Source organism: the organism of the source record quoted next, unplaced genomic scaffold (assembly GCF_019419815.1).
Source record: "Pyrus x bretschneideri cultivar Hongxiangsu unplaced genomic scaffold, Pyrus_bretschneideri_v1 Contig52, whole genome shotgun sequence".
Taxonomy (NCBI): Eukaryota; Viridiplantae; Streptophyta; class Magnoliopsida; order Rosales; family Rosaceae; genus Pyrus; species Pyrus x bretschneideri.
This window is the reverse complement of record NW_025999790.1, coordinates 802494-808365: the sequence shown is the minus strand read 5'-3', so window position 1 is coordinate 808365 and position 5872 is coordinate 802494. Positions and strand designations below refer to the sequence as shown.

At 34.1% G+C, this 5872-nt stretch overlaps 1 pseudogene; it reads left to right on the top strand.

The window, feature by feature from the left end:
* Nucleotides 1–556: 556 nt before the first annotated feature.
* LOC103954863 lies at nucleotides 557–2966 on the top strand (annotated as a pseudogene).
* Nucleotides 2967–5872: the final 2906 nt, after the last annotated feature.

Here is a 5872-nt window from a genome sequence, read left to right as displayed (position 1 = left end):
GTGTCGTTCATAAGTTTAAGAAACTGATGGTACAACTACGATGACAGAAAAATAGGATATAATGGTTTTTTTAGAAAGGTAATTATTAGGAAGATCACATTTAAATTACCTCTTTAACAGCAAGTGATTTATAGTTCAGTTGGTTAAGAGCATTTTCTCTTACACCCAATATTCCGTTGAATTCTCTCCCCGTGGTAACCTATCGCTTATCAAAGAAAAAAAAAACCTACCTCTCTGATAGATCTAAGACTTGCTTGATTGTGGATCATATACATCTATTTGAGAGATATTTTAAATATGTTATATAAAATATGATTTTCCTAACATTTTTTTTTTGTAAAATCAAAATGTAGTCTTTCTAACTCACCCATGTACAAATTCTTTAGGCTAATTAAAAACTGCGACCATCACTTATTGTGGGTCGATTTTATTAACCCTTATCACCAGTCAGAACAACAATTTGTTTTTATTAGTTTCCAATAGTAGTGTGGTTTTTTGTTCAAAAAAAAAAAAGTAGTGTGGATATAATAACAAAGATCCCTAATATCCAATTTCAATGCCCGTTTGCTAATTTTTTTTCTCTTCCCAACTCCTAAACAAACACAGAGAGAGAGAGAGAGAGAGAGAGAGAGAGAGAGAGAGAGAGAGGGCTGCAGTAGAGGATACTAACAAGTTGTCTGAAGCCTATCCGATGAAGGCAGGAGATGGCCCTAACAGCTATGCCAACAACTCCACTTTTCAGGTCTCTTCTTAATCTGTAACCTTCAATCTTAGCATGCAAAAGCAACAAAATTTCTTTCTTTTTTTTTTTAAGTACTTTTGTTAGGCCCCTTTTTTTTTTTTTAATTTTGGTCAACGGTACTTTTGTTAGTATAAGGATTCAAGAATGTTTCAGAACTTGGATGGTGATGTTCATAGATGGAGTATGCTTTTTCCGAATGGCTTTTTAATGTTTTTGTTGAAGATGTAGGAAGATTTTAATAATTAATTTCATGATGTAGCATCCCCAGCGTATTTGATACACAAATTTGGTACCTCTAAGATTACTCTAAATTTTACAATGTATCATCCGATCTAACTTTTTTTTTTTCCAGAAAATAGCGGTGAATTCTTCCCAAGCAGTTGTAAGAGAGGAAATTGCAGAAAAGCTTGACATACAGACATTTTTGTTATCATCCTGCAACACCTTTCGCATTGCAGATTTAGGTTGCTCTACTGGGCCAAATACATTTTTCGCGGTTGACAACATACTCGAAACTGTGCAACTCAAGTACCAAAGCCAAGGGCTGAGTTCTCATCAAATCCCCAAATTTCAAGTTTTCTTCAACGATCAAACCACAAATGATTTTAACATGCTCTTCAAATCCCTCCCTCAGAACAGGCAATACTATGCCGCAGGTGTGCCTGGTTCGTTCTACGGTAGGATATTTCCTAATGCTTCCATTCACTTTTTTCACTGTTCTTTTTCCAATCACTGGCTTTCTAGAGTACCAAAAGAGATAGGGAACAAAGAGAGTCCAGCTTGGAATAAAGGAAAAATCTATTACTCAAGTTCCACAACTGAAGTGACAAGGGCTTATGAAACTCAACATGCTTTGGACATGGAGCGTTTTCTTAATGCAAGGGCACAAGAGATTGTGTATGGAGGATTGATGGTGCTTATCATTCCATGTCGCCCCAATGGTACCCCTCATTCTCATACTCTGGCAAATATAACCTATGAAACTTTGGGATCTTGCCTCATAGACATGGCCAGAAAGGTAAGCCATCATCAATAATCAGCTATGTTATGTCCTTACTTTAACTTCAATATGTTATGTCCTTACTTTAACTTCAATAAATTAAGGACATTTTTTTTTTTTTGAACAAACGATATTATCAACACTAAAGGGTTGGGGGCCGGATGGGAAAGTAGGCTAAGCCTCACAATATGCTAGCAATAATGTGATTCAAATTCATCTTTGACGAAAATAGAACCTAAGATCTCTCACTTACAAGTGAAAAGAAATACCACTAAACCGTAGTACTAAATGGCAAAGGGCATCTTATTTTTTGGATGTGATTTGACGGTCTAAAACGTTCAATTTTTGGAAGCTCTTTCAAGGGTTACCCATGCCAAAAGAAAGCTAAATCCGTAACCATTAACTATCCGCATTTTCATTTTACATTTTATCTAAGAATCATATTGTTTTTTTTTTTTTTTTTAATTTTTAGATGACCAAACAATTTTAGAATTGGATGATTTTTTACTAAGATGACCTTTGAATGAGTACCTAAATGATAGACGATTCTGATCTTGAGAAATATTATGGGGTACACTTAGAAAGATGTCCTTAGCGTAAAAAACTTATACATACATACATACATACATACATACATACATATAGGAACATACTGACAACAAAATGTTCTATTACTAGACAATGCTAGATCCAAAATCAGCTTAATAAATAATTCAAACTCATTCCCGATATTTTTACCATAACAATAATCGCTAATCTTTATAAAAACCAAATAATGCTATAAGATAGAGAACCATGCATGTAAAAATTACCAATAAGAGAATTTTATGTCATACAAGAGCATATATTTTCTCTGTGGCTTCAATGTGTTTTTTGTACATGCAGGGAGTGGTTGATGAAGAGAAGTTAGATTCATTTAACATACCTGTGTATATCATGTCTCCCCAAGAGCTAGAAGTTGCTGTAGAAAGAACTGGATACTTTAGCATTGAGAGAATGGAAGTTTTACCAAATATGTTTCCAAATAGCAGTCTCTCTAATGCCTTATTATCTACATCTCACGTTAGAGCTGTTCATGAAGAACACATCAAGCAGCACTTTGGAGAAGAAATCATAGATGAACTCTTCAACTTATACCATAAGAAAGTTGAAGAGCGACCCTCCAAGTTTGAGTCGGGGAAGACTATTGTTTCTCTTGCCGTGCTTAAACGCAATACGAATTAATAACTGACTTAATCAGAATGTTGTTTCTGGTATTTGTGGACCTATATATAGTTAAATTTTCTTGAGTTTTATTAATTATGCAAGTGATAAAAAATATCTGCAATAAAAATTCGTAAGCTTCCCATGAGCCTACGAATTACTTATATCACGCTGTCTTACGTGCAGCCTCAGTATCCTAGCTATACACAAGAGGCACAGGCATTGAAATTTTTATGTTTCAAAAGCCTCATTAATTATTTATTTCACTGAAATTGAGAAATTGGAATGAAATGTGAATTAGAGTTTGGAAATGGACATATATATATAATCGTTTCCTGATGAGTTTGGAGGTTCCAAACATGCTTACTGGAGTTTAATTTATTAGAAGTGTTGAATCAATTAAGACCATTGTAAGCTTAAACAAATAAGTTCGTATTAGACGTTGAGTTAGTTTTGGGCTTCATGATCCAATGGATGTTAAACCGTCAAGCCCTTTAATTTAAGTTGTATGTCTACTGTGATTTGAAAGATATTCTTCAGTTTCTATTTTCGTGCTTCTTTTTTGGTTCTCTTTCTGCATTCTTCATTTTCTTCGATTGCACATTTATGATGGTATCAAGTGTTGGAATTTAAGTAAATTAATAGAAACTCTAATCACAATTCACAATACATATATATTTATATATCCATCGTTAGTCTCAAACCTTAAACCCTTTAGATCTTTGAGTGGTCTGCCAGTTTCGATCCCATGACTAATTGGATTTGAACCTCCCTCAATCCCAACAACGTACATGGATGTCAAGTAGTTTTTTCTACCCACTAAGAGACCTTATGTTCAGATGGTGAAAGAGCCAAGAACGCTGAACATTTTTTTCTGTGAGCAGGGAGCTCTTGAACTTATAGAAGCAATGACAGCCAACTCCCATCTATCGTGGAGGGTTGGTTATTTTCCCATTGCTTCAAATCCCTGATCGTGGAGAGGTGGTTGTGATTAGTGCTTCCTTTCAAATGCACGATGAAAGTATACCCCTCAATTATATGATGTAGCTTTCCACGTATCCAAACTTTTATTAATTTGTATTACTAACAGATTACTTCTCCTTTATCTTTAACTAGTTGAGTCCACATAGGATTCTTACATTCTCCCACATGGACGTTAACTAGTTATAGTCTGAAATAATATGTCCATGACAAATTATTCCTTAGTGATCACCTTTGAGTTTATCGCAGCTATCATCATATACACATCCATCAATATTCGTTTGAGACTTGAACCCTAGAAAGCAATGCACGTACTAATACTGCACGCACCCTAGAATCACAATCCTCAAAACCATATTATATGACGCAATTGATATACCTGTATATATACATTTCATACAAGTAATTTACTACTCATATCACAACCAAACCCTCCCACATTTTTACCCAGTATACCTTCATAATTCCGGTTTCAAGGCTTCATTCTTCACCACTGGACATTAGCCTCTCACATTCCTGCATAACAAACTAAATCAATATGCTCTTTGGAACAATGATTAGTTATTTAATTGCATGTAACAAAATTAAACCAATATGACATTGTCAATTCTTAAGTTTGAAGGAAAATTAACCAAAGTCTTGCAATAGAAGATACAACAAAACATGTAGTGGCTTCCTTTACTCCCACATTTCAGCATATTCATAACCATTATGCACACCCATATTTGAAAAGTGGTCTTTAAAACTCCCACAGCCTATGGGTTTGTCAATGGGTTAGCTAGCATCAGTTTCATGTCGATACCATATGTCGACACTTCTCATTTCCTCACATGAAAACACCATCAAAACATGATAAACAAGATGATTAATGTATTTTGTATTATGTGTCCAACGAAACAATCATCTTTGGTCCTTTATCAAACTCATTGGAGTTTGCTTTAATGCTTCCAATGAAGCCTCGATTTCGTCTTGCATATAAACTAATTATTGTCATGAAGTAGAAAATAAAGATGTACTTTATGTGTCTGCAAACATCTTCATTTTATGATCCTCTTCATCAGTTTCCAATGAAATTCTTCAATTCTTCAAATGAAGCTGACCCTAGCTGCAAGTATTGCTAATAGTCATATATACATGAGCACTCTCAAAATGCAACTAAACAAAAGCTTTAGTCTCACAAAATTGTTTCAAGAATCAAACACTCATGAATAAATATGAATGATAACAATCACAACAGTACCACAATTAATCTTTCATGCATAATATTCCTTTAACATTCATTTAAACATGTATGATGGATACACAAACCCAGACCAAAGAAAATCAAACGGTACAAATCAATTAGAACATAGTCGGACCGATATTTAACATTTGTTCTTAATGCCCTCAAACTCTTTATAATGACCAACATGTAACCATCCAATGAAACCATATGAATGAGACAAGGAAGATAGAAGTCCACATATACATCATTTATACATCTACAGCAACCATTTTCAAAAATATTAAACATTTCATCAGAGAAGAAAAATTTAGCTTTAGTTCACTCTTTCAACTTGATTGTGATGATACAAGAACAACTCCCACAATCTTTTAGAGCTCAATATCTGTAGAAAATGTTAATGAGCGTGAAGCCCAAAATTTCTTATACTTATTCTCCCACATGGGCAAAGCAATCATTAATTTATTATTTCATGAAAACTACAAAAGATAGTTGCTTAAAATTTTAAACACCATAGATTAGAAGTCTAAAACTAGATTCCATGAGTTAGTCTCAATTACGTTAGGATTTACTGTAATTGATTTTACTTTTCTAAACAAACAAACAAGAATTCTTGAGCAATTCAAAGTTCGGATGGGAGAAAGGAATCAGCATCCTCATACAAAATACTTAAAAGAAATAGCCTTCAACTCTTTTCACACGATGAGAAAAGAACCATCGAACC